This window comes from Protopterus annectens, chromosome 11.part0, assembly GCF_019279795.1.
Source record: "Protopterus annectens isolate FY-2018-M chromosome 11.part0, PAN1.0, whole genome shotgun sequence".
NCBI lineage: Eukaryota > Metazoa > Chordata > Ceratodontiformes > Protopteridae > Protopterus > Protopterus annectens.
In genome coordinates, this window is record NC_056745.1 from 396,653,756 (window position 1) to 396,674,224 (window position 20,469).

General features: G+C 38.1%; 1 protein-coding gene across 4 annotated transcripts in view; it reads right to left on the reverse strand.

The window, feature by feature from the left end:
* The window catches only part of DCX (doublecortin), a 770,468-nt gene extending 756,298 nt beyond the window's left edge, over positions 1 to 14,170 (reverse strand). For 3 of the 4 annotated variants that reach the window (XM_044087889.1, XM_044087888.1, XM_044087887.1), the window contains exon 1: positions 14,041 to 14,169. The gene's annotated coding sequence lies outside the window, so the exon portion shown is untranslated. Of the gene's footprint in view, positions 1 to 14,040 lie in introns of all 4 variants that reach the window. The other variant, XM_044087890.1, reaches the window with a different exon arrangement.
* Between the last annotated feature and the right edge of the window lie 6,299 nt (positions 14,171 to 20,469).

Sequence of the window (20,469 nt, forward strand, 5' to 3'; positions counted from 1 at the left end):
CACCCAAAGCATTAAAGACATTCATTATTTGTATATAATCAGATTATTTGGAGCAAGTGAGTGGTTATAGAGGGTGGTTCTGGTAGAAGCCATAAAAGCATTAAACTCATTGCTTTAACCAAGTCCCCTTCCCCTTAACTCCATAGTGTAAACTGACACTGTGCTACCCTAGAACTGAAACTAAAACTACAAATCTAGAGACAAATCAAAATATATAAGAACAGCTTATTAAGGCTAGCCTACTAATCCAAACTTTATTAAGAAGCCAACTCACTAACAAAATGACTAAATAATTAACCAACAAAAAGATCTACCACTAGACATCTACCAGAATAAATATTAGTAACTTATAAACTGAAACACTTTTAACAAAGACTGCTTTCATACCAAATAAATACTTCATAAGGTTTGTGTGTAAAAACATATAATATTAATGAATGTTTATAAATCTACAAGTGAACACTTAAGTATGCTGAAAACCATAGTTATAATTGCTGAGGTGTAAATACAGTAAAAAAATGTTAAAAATAAACCATTAAGGCCCTGGGATCTCTTCAAGTGTGGCATCTAACTAAGAAAAATGAATAAAAGTATAAAAAACAGCAAAAATGTCATTTTCATTGCAAAATATTTACAATGTTTGATATTTTCTGAGTTCTAGTATGCTTTTTAATGGAGCAACAATAGTGAAGCCCTGGTTTTCTAAAAGAGTTCAGTTTCAGCTGCCACAGTAGTTCATGTATTTCTAAAAGATTAGGGATGTCTCCTTCTAGTTTGAAATGGTCCACACGATCATAGGTTCATAGGTAGGTACTAGGCTATTGGCCCTGGGGCCTATACAAGCCCAGCCAAAAAGGTACCCTGGCTTTTGCCACTCAAGAAAATTATTTTCCTGTGCCACTGTCGAGCAGAGCCACAGAGGTGATCCCCGGGGTGAATTTCCTATTTCCCATCCAATCATCAAGATTTTTCTTGAAGAGTGCTAATGAGGAGCTTTGTTTGATATAGATAGGTAGTTTATTCCAGAGTATGGGAAGTCTCTGGGACAGGAATCTATCCCTCCGGCATGTTCTGTTTAATGTGGTGACAAGGTTTAGGTCCCTAGAGCGTGTAGCTCGGAGGGATTTCTTTAAGTGGAGCATGTCCAACAGCTCTGGGTTTGACATAGCTTTGTATGTTAGGCAGAGATCACCTCTGAGTAGGCGATATGCGACGGAGTAAAGCTCTGTTTGAGGCCGGTAATCTTCTTTGTGAGGTATTTCTCCGGTCTTTCCAGTCGTTGTAGATGTCTTGTGAGGTACATACCAAAAGGGGCATTGTACTCTATAATGGGTCTAATTAGTGATGAGTAGAGGGGGACAATTACCTCTTTTTTTCTGGATGAGAAACCTTTTGTGATGAGGTGTGCCACCTAGAAGGATTTCCTGACTACTGTGGCGATGTGATTATCAAAGGAGAGACTACTGTCCACTTGTGTCCCAAGGTCTCTTATCACACTTTCAGTGTTAAGTATACTACCGCCTATATTGCAGTTCGTGGGTACAGAGTTTTTACCAAAGGGGATGACAATGCACTTTTTGGCACTGAGCTTGAGGCCATGGCTTTGACACCAGGCATCTGTCTCAGTGAGGCCCTTTTGTAGGATGTCCACATCGTTAGGAGTTTTGATTATGGCTCCTAGTTTGCAGCCATCTGCGAACTTCATTAGCCAACGACCTTCTGTGTTAGCCTGTACTTCTCTGAAGTAGATACTATACAGGAGAGGACCCAGGACTGAACCCTGTGGTACTCCACTTGTCACTGGTCTGAAGTTGGATTTGGAGTCTGCTACTTTCACAGTGTGGGTTCTGTCAGTGAGCCAGTTGGCAACCCATCTTGTGACATAGGGATTTATACCCAGTTTAGTGAGTTTATCTATAATTCCAGAGTGGGGGATGGTGTCAAAAGCCTTGACAAGATCTAAATAGGCTGTGTGAACCACCTTACCCTTGTCTACGGCTTTGGTGACTGCTTGAAAGAAGTCTATCAAGTTTAGGAGACATGATTTGCCTTTTACAAACCCAAACTGGGTGGGATCCAGAGTTTGGAGATTACCAATATCTTTGTTTATAAGTTCCATGATGATATGTTCCATGGCCTTGCAGACCAGGCTCATCAGGCTAATGGGGCAGTAGTTCCCGGGGTCCATGGTGGCTCCCCCCTTGTGGAGTGGGATAACTGTTGCTGTGCACCATTCAGCAGGCACAAAGCCTGAGGGGAGGCTATAATTGAATATGGTACTTAGGTGGGGTGCCAGTTCGTTCTGTAGTTCATGTAGAATGCAGCCTGGGATGTTGTCTGGTCCCATGGATGCTGTGTTATTGGCTTTGGAGAGTGTAGTTTTTACCTGTGCAGCCGTGATTACAGGAACTTTGCATTCTTCCGGTATAGAGATGGGCTCTTTAGGGGGTGAGAGGGGGAAAAGTTAGCACTGAACCTATCTGCCAGGATGTTGGCAATATCAGTTGAGTCTGTATACTTAGTGCCATTGTGCTGTAACTCAAAGCAGATCTGAGTGTTGCCATTGTGATTCTTGACATAGCTATAGAATGCTTTGTGGTTGTCTTTAGAAACAGTGGCAATTTTGTTTTCGTAACTAGCTTTGGAGGATTTTATCAGGGATCGCAGCTTCTTACTGAGGCTGATCAGGGAGCTCCTCCACTCGTGGGATTTTACTCTCTTTTGCAAGAGTTTCTTCTTTCTGTTGTACAGTTTGTTTATGGCAGGGGACCACCAGATTGGCTTCCTTTTTTTGGAGGATAGCATCTTGGTTCTGTTTGGGATAGCACGATCCATGTACCCATGTAAGTGCTTATAAAGTGCAATTGTGTAGGATTCAGTAGTCGTAACTGTATTGTCCATCTGCATGGGTGTCATGAAGTTCATCACTTCTGTCTTAAGAAGCATGAAGTTGGCTTTGGAGAAATTTTTTACCATGGTTTCCTTAATGGGGGGTGGAGGCAGGATGTGGATATCTAGGGTAATTAGCTTATGGTCAGAGCGGACCAATGAGGCGTTGACTTCAGGTGTGGAACACCAGTCACTCATATTGGTAATGACTAGATCCAGGATATTGTTGCCCCTGATGGGGGTGTGGATAAGTTGATCCAGGGCATTGGAGTTTATGAATTCCAGAAAGCGTTGAGTGAAGGAGTTGGTACACGAGTAGTTTTCCCAGTTAATGGTGGGGTAGTTGAAATCACCCATTAGGGTGTTTGGTTGAACCCTAATATTTTCCAGTGCATCAAAAAAAGAGGAGTGGGAATCCTGGGGCATGGTGGGTGATCTGTAGCAAGCTACAATTTGGATTGCAGTTTTGCCCAGAGTTAGTTGCACTTGGATAACCTCGGCTGCATTATACTGAGCAACTAGCCTAGAGGTGTGGATATCCTTAATGAATATGGACACACCTCCGCCTTTGGCTTTCTGGTCCAGGTTACATGGCTTAAAAGTGTGGTATGAGTTATTGCCTGGTAGTGCAGGGGTGCTCTCTGGAGCCTTGAACCAAGTCTCAGTCACTGCACAGATATCGATGTTCTCCATTTTCAGGAGTGCCTCGGGTGAGTGCATTTTGAGATTTAGACTTCTAGCATTGAGTAGCATCACCTTCAGTTTTTGCTTGCCTGTTCCTGTTACATGGTGAATTTGTCATTTGATCCTTGCCTAAAAAAGGCACTATAGGGGTGGCAAGAACCTTAGCCAGTATCCGGAATCCCAGGGGTGACAGGTGCAGGCCATCTCTGGCAAAGCATCGTGGTCTATCGACCATGTCAACCCAGGCAGACAGATACTGGATCCCTTTAGAATGGCACAAGAAGCTTATCCAATTGTTGAAGTCAATCATTTTGTCCTTGTACTGCGGCATCATTCTGGGTGATGGCAGAATGCTACTCTGGGCTAGAGTCATACCTGCCTGGGCTACAAGATCGGAGAGCTCTTTCATGTAGTCCAGAGAGGTACATCTCAGGTCGTTCACACCAACATGGACAATGACAGAGTCATATTTGTACTTGTTGTGGAGTGACCTGAGTGCGTGGGTTATGTGGCAGATCCTGGCACCCGACAGGCAGCTGACAGTAACCTTCTCCTTGTTTAGCCTGGTGAGTGGGACATCAGTGCCTGACTACAGAGTTGCCTATGACTAGTGTGTTGAGTACGTTGTTTTGCCTTATTGGCTGTGGTTGAGTGACACACTGAGTCTGCGGGCTATGTGACATTTGGGTTGTGTTGGGGGGTGGAGGTTGCTTGCATTTCTGCTTTGGAGGTCTCTGTTGCTTGAGCAGATTATTATTGAGAACCTCCGTGAATGTTTTTGTGTTTCTATGTGTAGATTTTGGTGGTATAGATTTAGTGAGACTATGTGATGAGTGTGGTGTGGTGCAAGTGTTTACCTTCTCCTCTTGATTGTCAAGTTCAGTCTTGATTGGAGAGAGCTTTACCTCCAGTTTGGCTAGATAAGTGCATCTCTCACAGGTTGTAATGTTGGGTGGTAGGAGGAGAGGGTTGTCTGTGTACATGAGGCAATTACTACATTGCCCCAAGATGCCCAGATTCATCAGATTGACAGGAGAGAACACTGGGAGCCGACCCTTGGACATGCCTGAATAAAAAAAATATTTTCCTATAGATAAGTGAGGAAAGTGAGTACAAGAGCGTTTTTTCTCTAGATAATGAGGAAGGTTGAGTGCTGTAATAATTAATAGGTTATTTAGTGCTTACAAGTTCTGAACAAGTGCTTATCACGAATAAGCAAATTCAAGTGCTAAAAGTAAGAATCTGTATCTGGACTGAACTAGTTACAGGAAAGGGGGGAAAAGTGCAAATGGGGCTTAATTTGAAATGTAAAGATAGTGTGTCTTTTGTGAAATTGCAGGTGCCGAGCAAGTGCATTATTCTTGTGCTTAGCTCTAATTTCAGAAAGATGGCTCGCTAGAAATCTTTATTTTAAGTCTGTTGGATGTTTTCCCCACATAAAATGCTTCACAGTCATTGCAGCTAGCTCTCTAAGCCACATGTGTTGAGTTACAGTCACCATCTGTGTTGGTTTTAATCAGTTTCTTTAAATATGGGCAGAAAATCCTGTCTCCCTCCTGTATGTGCTGACAAAAACACAGTTGGCTCCACACTTATTGGTGCATGTATCCAATGGTCTGGGCCTACCACTCCTATCACCCAACTCCTGATGTTTCTGGCTTTCCTATACATAAAGGAAGGAGCTTCTCCATGGATGTCCATTAGATAAGAGCTTTTAGTAATTATGACCCAATTCTCTCTAATAATATTAATGATGCTGTGATAGTCAACAGTACAATTCAAGATATAACTATCTTTAGATTGGTTGTCCATAGATTTCTTTAAAACCCTCCTATAAGGATGATTAAATGCTGGTGAATTTGTAATTTTTAGTTCAATTATAGGTTTCAAAATTCTTCGTAAGATATTGCTTTTGTATCTCCTCAATAAAAATCATTTTCAAGATCATTTAGGTTCTTAAGGAAGCGTTCCATTTTCATGGTGATCCTGGTCAACCAGTAGCCATGGGACTTAACGTTATATTTTGTCCTGGTGGGATGGAGACTCATTATGTAGCAGGAGGTTTACTTTGGTAAGTTTTTTGTAAAGATCTGTCAATTTTACCTTGGTCCAAATCTTTAGTAATCTGCATATCTAAGAATAATGCTGAGGTGAGGCTGTGGGAAGAGGTGAAATGCAAGAAGCTGCTGGTTTGATTCAGATAGTTGATAAAAATCTTCTAATTTAGCACTGTCTCCTTTCCACACAATAAAGATGTCATCAATAAAGTGCAGATACACTGTGATATGCTGCATGTATTCTCCTCCCACTTGCCTAGGGCTATGTTAGCTAGGCTAGGGGCCATATTTGCCCCTGTGGCTATACCAGTCTTTTGCTTATAGTAATTTCCATCAAACATAAAAAAAATTTAGCTATCTTAAATGTACTGAAAAGGTATCATAGTTTCAGAGTTGCATACAAAATCTGCGAGGCAAGCAAAAATGTAAAGCTCAAAAACAGTTGAACTGGACTGTGGAACTGTGTTATGGAAAGAAGAAGAAAGTCTGAGCTTAGCATGGGTTTCTTTAAGGCATTCTGATTTCCTCCCACCTGCCAACACATGATGCTTACTGACTATTCTAAATTATCCCTGCATGTAGTCCTTTCTGTAGCCCTTGAGACCCGTGGTATGGCTTTAAACAATCTGCATTTATTAGCTTACCTACCCAGTTTAACAAATAAAACAGATAAAATAAACATTCAGAAATAGTTATAAGTGGCATGGCGTGCGAGCAGTGCCATTTCTAAGGAGAGGCAAGAGATCATTACTACTAGTGTCACTGAGCACACTGGGGAAGTTCAACAGTTTTAGGGAGACACATCAACTGTAAAAAGGTAAGAGCAAGAGCAAGAGAAGATGGGACTCCATGCAAACACAATGAGGCAAACTGAGATGAGCATGTCTAATGGAGTCTAAAATTTGTACATGTTCATTTTAGTCCCCATTTTTCCCCAAACCATTAAGCACATCTCATTCCTCCAGCTCCTGGCATCAAAGCACACCAGGCATGCAAAGCCAGAGTTGGGCACTGATAAGTCACAAGATTTTACCAGATTTTTGTTTCAAAATAAGCTTATATCTAAGTAGCATGGTCTACTGAGCATTGTCTGCAGTGCTTCCCAAAATTACTAGAGTATCTATAGTACTTACTTTACAAAAGTAATTTTTATTTGAAATGTGTTAAGCAATACAGGGCACTGCTTCACCTAGAATATTTTCAGGCTCGGCACTATAGAAATACAACACAATAAACTTTAATCAATATCAGTGCAATAGTGGTAATGTAATAGTAAACATACAAGAGAGGTATAATTCAAGATAATATATGGCATAACTTAACCATGATAAGTAAATATAATACGAGAATTCAGTCAGTAAAATCAGTACGAAGAATGCTTGCAAACTGTCATAATATCATATACCATAATGTTCTATAAAGAAAACAATATACAAAAACTAAAGTATTTATATTTGTATTAAAGTATAGATTAATCCTGGGCATGGATGTGAAGAGTAAGTCTCATGTCAAATGATTAGGAGAGGAAGGGAAAGGGGAAAGAAATCTATATACCATGTTTACTGGTAAGCCAGGGTGCAGCTACCTGATGAAATGTTATGGAGGCACAAAGTCTCAGCACCCCCATCAGACAGGCTCTCTTATAGTATGTGTGGGCAACTCTGAGAGAGAGAAGTACAGGAGAGGTTGGATCTGGGGGTATTCCAGGAGTCCAACAGTTTACTTCTGTTTTTACAAGTCGTATGGCAAAATATAAGCTAATAAATAAATGTATCCCTTTATATTCTGTACACAATAATTGCATATATTCCTGGTATGTAATCTGATAAAATCTTAAACCCAGGAAGTTAGCATGCAAGGAGAGTTGGGATAGGGTGGTGGGCAGCATCAGATGAGGGGCCCCACCAAAATGGTGCAAATTGGGCCCCATAATTGCTGAGCCTGGTCATGGTCAGCATGTAACAATATCAGCAGGTTAGGTGTAGGATGTAACAATATCAGCAGGTTAGGTGTAGGATGTAACAATAGCAACAGGAAAAGTACTAGGACATAATAAATGAGCAAGTTAGGTTCCTAGGGTCTAGTGAATCTGCAGCATATGTGCTAGGATGTAATAAATTAAGCAAGTACCTGACTAGTATACAGTAATAACAGCAGGTTACTTACTAGTTTGTAATATCATCAGCATGTTAGGTGCTAGGATGGTGAGCTGTACCTAAGCTGTCTCGAGCAGTCTTTCAGGTTCAAGGTTATCCAACAGATTTTAAGAATGCTGGATGGAGTTCTAAGAGTGGGTGATTTAACTGACAGCTGTCCCAATCTGCTGCTTGAACAGCTGTCACATTCTTCAGGAGTTGTATTCAAGATAGAGTGAGTCATTTATTTCACATGATCTGAAGCTGCCTGAGGTCTAAAAGAGATGAATTTTCTAAGAAATGGTGTCTGCACCCTCCAAACATGACACAGCTGTTTTCCCAATACCCTCCAAGAACAACAGCCCCAGGAGTTTATGTTGTAGCTGGCTTCCAGTTCTTTACATAACCTTTGAAATCAAAGTTTAGATTAAAATTCAAGTAGTGGGCAAAATTATACTCAGAAAAGTGCCTGCTGCAAGGTGTAAAGGTATAAAGTTAACCTGTTCATGACTAACATGGTAGGCATTAGAAGACTTGCCTCAGAATAAGAGGGGAATGAAAAAGCACACTATGTGACAAGAAGGTGCAAAACTATGCTTGGGTTTTTATTGGGGACCTAGGACCATAGATAGGGATGGTAACAGTTACAGGATAGTAACAGTTACAGGATTAAGAGTAGGGTAACTAAGAGACATGCACAGCATATCCCCCACATTATAATGTTGTCAGAATGTGGTGGAAAGCTAAGGCTTGTATTCTAAGAACCTGCATATCTCACTGCAGACAGACTGCAGTATGATGACCTTTCCCCATTGCCAAAAGGCTGCCGTCTTCTGGAAATCGGACACACACTCAAAGGGACATATCTTTAGTATACCCCAAAAGTGAAAACCCTGAGTAGGATGGAGTAACAGAACACTGGGGGTGGGCAACATCACTAATGGCTAATCTCTCTGGATAAATCTGCTTGAATGTTTCTACCTGCAGAAAAATGTATACTAAAAGATAAAGAGTTTTCAGGACATGTCTAATAGGCCTTTGAGACAAGTCAAGAAATAAAAGGTCACTATGCTACCTACAGACAGATTAATCACCAGGGGAAAGGATTTAACCACCCCCTTTAGAAAGTGTTTGTTCATGATATAATGATGCATTTGAGTTGTAGATATGACAGTATACAGAATATAACACATTCCTCAGCATCTCTCGGTGATCTCACTTGAAAGAGTTGATTAAAAAAAGTGAAAAAAAGGCAGAGAAATCTTGTGCTGTTCTAGTGGTGTTGTATAACAGTTTCAGCTCTCATCAAGATGTCATCATATGAAAACAGAAAGCTTACTGAATAAGCACATAACCATGCTCTACATTACCTACTGTGCCAAGTCACAGAATACAGTAGTTGGTAAATGGCACCTGTCGAGCATCGTGTACACATCATCTCATAGTCCAACACATTTCTCAGGTTATGTCCTGTTACTTGAATACTCCATTCTGATTTAAACATCTAATACAAGGTTAAAACTGCACATCTTTACAAAACATTATTCCTTAAATCAATTTCATACTGTATATAGCTATAATTAAATAATTTCTTGGATAAAGCAGCAAACTGTGCTTTTATTTAATTATGAAGCATATGAGGAACATATATTTAAACAAACATCTGAAATTGCCATGGGAGCATCAGTTTTTGCCAACATTGTCCTGACCCAGTGGGAACTGACCACAGTATTCACATCCCAGGTGATTTCACACTGTAGATTTTATGGCCATTAAATTGATGACATCCTGATTTTTGGGACAGTAGTCCAGCACAGTTGGCTAAATTTCTGCTGCTTCTTAACAGCAGCACCACATTCTTGAAATTTACTATGGAGATGCATACTGATCATATCAGTTATTTAGACATTCAGATCAGTAAAGATTACATCAAGAACATCTTCTCGTCCAACATATACAGAAAGTCAACATACTCTAACTCCCTACTTCATTTTGAGAGTGGACACCCCCTGCATCAAAAGAGGTCCCTAGTGAAGGGTCAGGGGGTGAGGCTCACCCGTATGATCAGCAATTTAGAGGATTTCATAATGGAAAGGGATGTTTTATTGGGTATGCTGACAAAGAGGGGATATCCAGAGGATTTTGTGAAACCCATTTTAGACAAAGTCACTAGAAAGAGAATGGAAGGATATTTTTACCCATTGAAGGACTGGATATTTCTAGACTGTGTGCACCCCTTGAGAGCAATGGATCAACAACTGATGCAGGGAGAGGTTACAGCCATTGGTTGATTGTTACTTATACACCTCAGTTCCCACAGATTTGTGACATCATTTGCAAAAACTGGTTTATCTTAACTTGTGACGAAAGCATACAGGCTAAGGTTGGGAATGCACCCATAGTTGTCTACAAAAAAAACACTAGTTTGAAAAACATACTAGAGAAGAACAAAGATAGGAACCACAAGCATGCCCTTGGAAAAATGTCCAAATGTCGACAATGTACCCAATGTAAATATATATTGGAGAGGCGGAAGGTTTTTGTTGAAGGATATGGTTGGTTGAGATTTTACTAAAGAAACAATTGTGGTACCAAGAATGTTGTCTATGCGGCTATATGCCAGATAAACAAAAAAGACCTTTAGGACACGCATATACCAACACTCATATGATATTGGGAAATGCAACCAAAATAATGCACTTGCAAAACATTTACACTTGCCCTGGTCAATATTTTAAATTAACAGTCTTGGAACAATTGACAGAGGATGACAGAGGCGGGCCCACAGATTTGCTGCTAGAATTTAAAGAACTTATCTGGCAGCTGAGGTTAAATGCTACATCCAGCCCAGGGCTAAATGAAGTGGTCTCATTAACCAGCTTTTTGAAATTAAAAGCTAATTTTTATATTTAACATTGACAATTGATTAAGAAGGATTTTTCAGCTAGAACTTACAACACAAAGTCACCTTATTGTTGAACTGGGATTTTAAATAATATTTTTCCTGTATCCAAAAGATTTTTTATATTTGTTTATGTCTTTTAACTATGAGTCTTGTATATACATTTTTTTCACTTATGTACAGCATTTATTTTCTTAGAGAGTCTGTATGTTTAAAATATCTTCAGTCACCTAATGAATATGTTAATTAGGGTCATTATAAAAGAGGAAGTTGTAATGTACATTTTTATTCTGAAGAAGTCTAAGTAATTGTGACGAAATTGCACAATAAATTTTATTATTTTTCTCCATCCAGTCTGCTTTACGTGCTTTTTGTTCTTAATTCTGAAGCAAAGATGAAAATAAAATGTTGGCATGTAAGTATTTTCAGTATGGAGGTACATTATAAATAGTCCTTAATATGAAAACAGCAAAGATCTTACTACAGGAGTGCTCTTTTTAGACACTGTTAATTGACAAAATATATAGGAAGTGGAGTTGTGTAATTAAATTAATATTGCAGCATACCAAAGTCTGGAAAATGTCAGGTCAATGGCATGGCACATTATAGAGAAAAAACGTCAGTAGTGACCTGTTTTGATTTTTGCTCCCCCCCCCCAGTGGAGGTTTGGAATGGTACATACTCATTCTGCTGGCAAACTCCAAGGAAATAAACACACAACCTAAATTAAGGCTTCTTCTCTTGCCTGGGTACTTGTACCAGTTGTTTAATCTTGACTTCAACTGTAACTGGTGGGTCAGAAGTCAAGTGCTGCATCTTTAAAGGAATCACAAACGCAGTAACCACAGAACAGGTGGAAATAGTAGAGGCAGCAGCTGCCAGCTGCCTTAACATGTCATGTCAGTCAGAATACTCTGACTCACAACAAGTGCAATAAATGTACAGCTGAAAGTGTCTTTCTGCCTTGAGCAGAAACACAAATGATGACTAAATCTGGGTAGTAATGTAGATTTAAAAGTGAAAGGCAGGGAAATAGGCACATAATTTTTAAGAATTTCTACTAGTTAAACTTTGAACTTGCTTCTTTAAGTTCACTTAGTTAAGAACCAAACATGAAAAAAACACTAGGCAAAATGTAGTAGTGGGCATGTCCCTCTGTTCAAATACTGTTAGAGGACACCAGGATAGTAGGAAAAATTCAGTTACTGCCAAGACTAGACTTTCTGTCACTGGTTTAGTCAGTGCTGTACAATACAGACTTGAAACCACGGGCCACATCTATATGTACCCATAATGCCATGGGGTAGTGGAGGTGCTAATTCAGGAAAGTCATTTTCAATTTTGGGGAAGCTGCAAGGTATTCTTTGAAAATAACTTCTCTAGGCACACCTGACTGCAGTATTTATATACTTCTGTACCCATTTCAAGGAGTGTTGTGCTCCCTCAACAACTGGTGAATTAAACAACCCTCTACTTCATCTCTCCTTATGAGCAGTGCTCTGTGTCTAGGAAATAAAAGGGTACATAAACACATTAAAATTTAAACAGCCATTCTGCAAAAATAAAACCATATGCATATGTCAAGTATATTCACCCACCACCTTCTCTTATAAATTGCTTTAAAGAGCGGTTAATGCATTGAATGGGTCAATGGCTTCTATCTCCTATAGCACGCAGTACAGAGCAAAAAAAAAAATAGAGCTTTGCAGTGATTGATGTCAGCACAGTGTAGGCCTGCCTGAATATGCAATGTAATGTAGGTTATGAAACAAAAGGACCATAACAAAAATGAACTGATGGAAGCAAAAGTGGTCAAAATCTGTGTCAGGATATATTTATAATACATATATTTTTAGCATGATTATCAGCTCTGGAGTGCAAATCTATAATGAATATTGCTTTGGAAAAAACAGCATATTTTACTCTCACAACAAATGGACTACACTGACAATGAGTAGTGATCACTTATGTGACTGAGACACTAATATCTAAATATATTTCATTTTATTGTTCTGGGTTTGAGTCTCACAACCTCCATGTGCCACAGTGCAATAACACAAATCTTCTAAATCTACAGTGAAAGCATGTGAAACTGCCTAATAGGCTAAACAGAAAAATATGTAAAAATAGTGTGACTGCTATCTTAGAATCTGGAAACCTACCACCAAATTATCCTATGTTCCAAATTAAGAAAGCAGTTGAATAAATCACCCTGTCCATTTCCACAGACTGCCCAGCCACATTTGGATTATTCCTATGGTGCAAATCAGATTTATGATGTAGACATATGCATGTATTTTTATCCTAAAATGTTACACCTGTTACCTACTTTGGCTTAATTTCTGCACATACAAAATCATTCAAACATCCACCTCCACAGAATCTAAGAGGAGCTATAAAACAGTTTTCTTAACTGTCTGAATTTAAAGAAAATAGGTACAAAGGAAAAAATATACATCAGGCAGTACAGCATCCTCTCCACCCACTTCAGTTCCACACCCAAACAATTACTCATGAAGACAGATAGTAAAAATGTTAAATTGTGTATCAGAAGTAGGTTTTCAGCTGCAACACGGTGTCACTAAATATATTACACTTCCAAGGAAAACCCTGCATTTTGCTACAAATGTATTTTCTTTTGCATGACTGCCTTCTCAGACATTTTCAGCAGTAAATTGCTGAAGCAGTGCATTGTTCCATCATGTGGAGAGCACAGTCAAACCACACTACTGGCAAGATATGCAGGAGCATTTTTTCCATGCTGTTTCAGTTAAGCTCACCAGTGTGCATGAACAGAAGGGAAAAATCTGCCCTTTTCTAATGAGACACTATTGTCTGCAAAGCAGACAAGTCACCTAATTATGGATAAATGTTTAAAAATGGGTTGACAATGTACACAAGAATAACAATTAGCATGCAAGTCACATACTATAGTATTATCTTATAGCAGAGGAAACTGCTATACTTAAAGAACACAAATGATACTACAAACATATTGTAAGCAAACAGCTCTATCAGTTCTTTCTATGACAATATGAAGCAGTCAGTGCCACTTGTTCTGATACCATTGTAATAAAACAGTAACCACTTCGGCAAGTACTTCAATAGGTGAGACAAGACAAAAACAGCATTAACATATAATCAACATATCGGCTACAAACATCATTTAGAAGAGTAGTTCCAGGTCATTTAAATATTCCTGTCAGTAGCTAAATGTGGAAAAATATCATGTACATTTATATAATATAAAACGACTTCTATTATAGTTCTTTCAAAATCATCACAGAAAGGCAGAGAGGCTGAAAACTATACAAGCTTTAGGCAAATGTACTGATCCTAAATATTAGGATTACATTTGGAAAGCATTACTCACCGGTTCTCTAAATGCAGTAAGGGTGGGGATGCCGAAGGAAAGAAAGGCAATCTCACTCTGCCTTTGTCTGAGGTCCAGGCAAAAGATTCCTGCCTGGAAAGAAAGATTTCCCCATGGTCCTAGTGCCGACACTTAACACTAGCATTATATCTAGCAGTCCCAGCTAGCGCAGACAGATGATGTATTATTTAATTATTTAGTTACCCCTTCCCACAGCATATTCTACCACAATGAGGAAAAAGTCATTTTACATGTGCATATTATCAATTTGATATAGTATGTGAGGTGAAGGGTAGCAAAAACATTAAAAATATATGGCTGTGAATCTGAGACATCCCAACAACCATGCAAAAGCTGAAACAGAATCAAATAGAATGAAAAACACAGTTGCTTCCTGGATAGTCTGGCTTCTAACAAGTTACCTAGCCACCATGCATTTAAAGGGGGAAGGACATCCACCAGCTGGAATACATTTATCAGATTCCTATTCATTTAGTTGCATTTCATTTCTGACTATTTTCTGCTGAGCTATGTTATAAGAAACTGCTTGGCATATTCTAGTTTAAACAGTAACGTTATGCTCTGATTTATTACGGCTTAATATATCTCAGCATCTTATTCAGCTTGTCTTTAGAAAGATAATAATGACTTAATCAAAATAAAATCTGACTAAAATTTCTATACTCATGACTCTTCTGAGCCTCTTGTGAAGCCCACAAACAAGAGATCACTGCCAGACTGCCTTATTGATAAGGTCTGCTTCTCAGTCACACCTTCCTACTCTTGCAGGTTACAAATGCTGCTGACAAACTAAGATCTAGCCACACTGCATATTTGTTTATTATCCTGTAGTTTTATATAATTGTGACCATCATAGAAGGCTTGTTGAATCTGTGTATTTTCTGCTACAAGCTCCCAGATAGTTACAGTATTGAAAAAAAAATTCTTTGTTGCTTCATGATGATTGCTCTAAAAGCCCCTAAAATGTGAGCAAGCAAGCAATCTCTTAGTGCAGTTTAGAAATTATCAAAAGGGAGATAGCTGCACTGGGATCATAGCCTGTAGTAGGGTGACTAACACAGAGGTGAGCTCTATGATTTACAACAGGGGGCATTTCTGGCAAATTCAATTATTTGTAAGTGTGTGCATGTGTGATAGGAAACCTTAGCACTCTAGGGTGCAGGTTTTGTCTCTTAAAAATGAAGGGCACATGTTTCTGCACATTCCCCCTTGGTACTCTCACTGGCTTATTAATAAATAGTTTTACTGTCATTAGTTTACTTTAGTTTAAGTCATCCTCTGCTTAGCTGACACTATTTGGTCAACAAAATAGATGGCTGACTGGTGTGGGAGGCTGACACTTCTCTGAGTTGGGGAGTATACCCTTTCCCCAGGGATTGTGCAATCTCGATGTTGGAATAAATAATTAGTAGTGAGTGCAGGGGTGAGCTTGCCTCCTTGCAAAAACATGTTTAAATTTTTCATGCTCGAGGGTTATTCCTCAAAGCATGAGCATTAGTGTGTGTGTGTTTTTTGTCAGCATTAGTATTTTGACATCAGCATAATTGATATTTGTTTGGTTCGACTATTATAGCTGTGTCCCAACAAGTACAGTTGGACGGTGTGTCAGTGAAGCATGTCATGCCAGTGTTCTCACACTTTGTGATTCAGTGTAACATACTTAGGAGAGTTAAAGTTTATTTGATGGAAAACAAACTAATTTATTTTTTTCTATTTTTTTTCACTAGTTTCCTTATTGATAAGCCTGGTAATACTTTCCATGACTAAGGCTGAGCTTCCACAGGATATAAGACCTAGTCTGTGGCATTGCTCTATATCATACCCATAAGTGGTCAATATAGCCCAATAACAGTAACCAAGGTGGGCTCTTCTGCTTGATTAGAAATTACTTTGAGAAATACACTTCCCTTCTGGAATCATCAGCTGCTACAAGAGTCACCAGTAATTAGTAACATCCCAGAATTATTAGTGGTTCTTTTGGATACAGTTCATTCCTTTTAAATACCTGACTGAACCTATGTGCTCATAAATGACAGTTACAGATACAGAAGCAGCACCTTTGCTTTGAGGAACCAAGACAGTCCACTGCTTTATAGGCCACCCTTCTCATTGTCACTAACAGGAAAAAGATTTGCAAAAACTGCCCCTACTACATGGAATTACATCTCCCTAAATTCAAGAAATTTTGACAATCTGTTTTCAGAAAGCTGTTTCAAATACACTTGATCAGAGACTAAATGTGCCTGTACTAACATAACAGGGTATGCACTAGTAGCTAACAAAGCTGTTCGTAGTGCCTTACTAACATAACAGCGTATGCACTAGTAGCTAACAAAGCTGTTCGTAGTGCCTTACTAACATAACAGGGTATGCACTAGTAGCTAACAAAGCTGTTTGTAGTGCCTTACTAACATAACAGGGTATGCACTAGTAGCTAACAAAGCTGTTTGTAGTGCCTTACTAACATAACAGGGTATGCACTAGTAGCTAACAAAGCTGTTTGTAGTGCCTTACTAACATAACAGGGTATGCACTAGTAGCTAACAAAGCTGTTTGTAGTGCCTTACTAACATAACAGGGTATGCACTAGTAGCTAACAAAGCTGTTTGTAGTGCCTTACTAACATAACAGGGTATGCACTAGTAGCTAACAAAGCTGTTTGTAGTGCCTTACTAACATAACAGGGTATGCACTAGTAGCTAACAAAGCTGTTTGTAGTGCCTTACTAACATAACAGGGTATGCACTAGTAGCTAACAAAGCTATTTGTAGTTTTCAGCAGTACCTCCTCAAATACCTCATATTAACTGAAATGCTAATTGCAAGTCGGTGAGTGTCTTGAATATTGAAGATACATAAATACATGCTGATGAATATAACTCTTGAATACTCTGGGCTGCATAGGGTTCCATCTCCTACAGAAGATAATGATAAACTGCTTATGATCAGAACATATATATGTCAATATTAAAAATCTTATGTTCATGTTTTGATATAGTAATTAACATTAAAGTAATATATAAATATAGAGCTTGGAAACGGTTAGGTGAATCTAAACGCCAATAGGATAGGTTACTTTAAAGCACTAAATGGATAATGTCTAAGCTTAAAATGGTCTACAAGGGCAGTTAGGCTAGTACTAACCAATAAACCCATATAGGAAGTTCAAGGCAACTGAGTTGTGTGACCATTTATGCCTTGCTGGTGTTTACCCTTAACCATAATTCATATATTGTGGAGGTAAAAGAGTGGTGACAATAAAACAGTAAGTGCCAAAATTAAAATAAAATCAATTGTGCAATGAATGAAGTATGAACAAAATAGATTAGAGCTTGTGTCTAATTTATACAGACTTTATCAGATATAAACTTGAACAGAGTCAAACCGCCATCTAATATAATTAATTCAATAAATCACATGAACAACCACCACCAATAGAAAAAAAAAACAATAAAAACACTTCCTTATAAATATTTTATTTATTTTATTTAACATTTGTTTGCCAGGATAATCTGACTGGACAACAAGTGTCCGTTTTCTGCAGAGTCCTGGGGAGAAAAACTCCGTAATTTTACAGAGAGAAGAAAAATTTACAAAAGAGACATTACAGGGTAGTAGTATACAAACTGTAGACTTTACAGCCATTAGTATACAATAAGAGGATATTCCCCCTTTTGGTTGAAAATACAAGTATACAAAATATACAATGAGAGTAGATAAGAACTTGGTAGAGCATTGCAAGATATTTCAGAACTGAATAGTAGTATATAAATGTTTAAGTTTTCCATATATACATTCTAGCAAATATACATGTAAGAGTATACATATATATATATATATATATATATATATATATATATATATATATATATATATGTATGCATACACATGCATACACATACATACACATATATACATACATACACATACATACACACACACACACATATATATATATATATATAGATATATATACACACACACATATATATATATATATATATATATATATATATATATATATATATACAAATATGCAAATGCACACGTGTATATATATATATATATATATATATATATATATATATATATATATACACACACACACACACACACACACATGCATACATACATATATATCTATACATACACACACATACATGCATACATACACATGCACACACACACACACACACACGTACATACACTCATATATAAGTTATTGCTCACACATGAATAGGTATAGTAAGATGGTATTGTTTGTGGGGGTGTAGAAATAGTAAGTGGACAAGGCTTCATAAATCTATATAAGCACTAAAAACCACAGTATACATCATCAAAATTATATCCACATACATCTCTAAATACTTAAAGAAGGGGAAACAAATTTGGGCCAATGTAAAACTTGAGTCAAATCAGTGGTATTAATTTTAAAAAAACAGTTTATAGTAATAGTTTCATTGTGAGCAGGCAGACCATCAGCTTAAAACCTCAGCTGCCGTACCATTTCTTTCTTTTCGAGCAATCTAGTAAAATCTCTGCCTCTTTTGTCCATAATATCTTGATCCAAAACATGAAACAAGAACATTTTAAAATTTACACAAGACATATTATGTTTATGTAAGGCATTACTCGTTCTTATTTCATGTTGCTGAATCATGCTTGAATTCTAGTTGCCAGTTTTCTTGTGTTACAGCATACATCTCATTATTCTACTTGGCTCAAACTCCCTCGAACACTGGCTGTCTGGTCTCACGGATATACTTTACACTGTGACCAGATTTAGTAATGTAAACATGGTGTTCACCTATAACTTTACTCATGTCCACATTGCACAAAATAATTTTCTAGTTGTTATAAAGACTATTTTTGATGATATTACTGTCAAGAGAAGGATCTATTGCCACATAACTGAAAATGATTGAACATGCATCTTTTGATAACTATATCATGGTTCATAGATGCATACTTTACTTCGTGTGCTATGTTACAAAGTCATTTGTATAACTATGTTTCCTAAACTTAATAAGTACTTCATATTCATTCAAAAAATAATCATTTGAAGATAAATATGAAGCTCTAATGAGCTGACCTTTAATGAAATTCTTTTTTATAGAAAAGGATGATGGCTAGAGGCATGTGACAGCTTATTAACATATGTTGAGTTCCAATAGATTTTGATCTTAATATTTAATAAATCCTATAAAAAATTCAGTTTCAGTATCTAAACAATGTACTCTAATATTACATATAGCAATAAAGTTCAGTAGTAGAATTTAAACTATATTGGATCCCTATCATCAAAATCCCTGTAATCAAACACCCAGCTGTCCCAACACTCTAGAGAGCTATGATTAACAAAAGAGCAAGCTCACTCGATACCCACAAACTTGGTAGCATTCTTTTAAACCAAATATGGCAATATTTCTGACCAAATTATAATCATTGAAAGAAATCTGCCCTTCAAACTTGCCAAACCCCCCTTCATCCTAGCCACTAACTGCCATTTTGGAGCTATCCCCAAGTCATGACCTGAGAAATGGAGAACCAAAATACTTGGTATTCCAATCCAAAAATGAATATCTTCCAGCTTTCCCATGAGCTGATGCTACCTGAATCCTCTAACACCTTGCCAAAACACTTTCCATCCACACTTTTCCAATGCCAACTCAGTTTCCTTCCAGCCTAATCACAGCTCACTTAAATGCTTAATACACAAAGGAATGACCCAATATGACAACCATCCCACCTAAAGCAGGAGAAAAAATATATAATCATAGCCATCAAGCATAACATCCACTTAGCTAATATAAGATAAAAATGTCCCCAATGACCACTGCCTAGCCCTCTTTGTAACTTTTACTGACCACCCTTCACTTGCCATGTCAGATGTCCTCCCAATCTGCAAAGAATTCATGGAGGGCCTTTCACCTTAAAAACCTAAATACTGAAAGGCCTTCCTTATCAAACAAATAAATTGGCTGGCTTCTATCACCCTCCTACTACTAGTCCAAAAAAAAAAATCCTGTGGTCTATCACCATGCGATAGTTGCAGTGTCTTATCCCATGCCACTAGACAAAGATACCTGTCAACATATGTCCACAACATGATCTGTGTACCCTTGTCCACCAAATCTGTTTTAGATTGCCAAAACCAAATCAACACCATAGAAGAAAGTATAAAAACATCCTGCCACAATAGTGAACCCAGCAGCTTGTTCACCATAAATGTTCCTCTGTACATCCACATTACCAAGGTATTCCAAAGTGGGTAATCCACTGAATTCCTTTCTAATAACAGCAACCCTGACAAAAACACCTTAAGGACCTGTTTCATCATAGGCAAACACACATCAGCCTTTCTACCACAAACCCGCTCCCATCCCTTCAGTATCCAAGTTATTGCCCA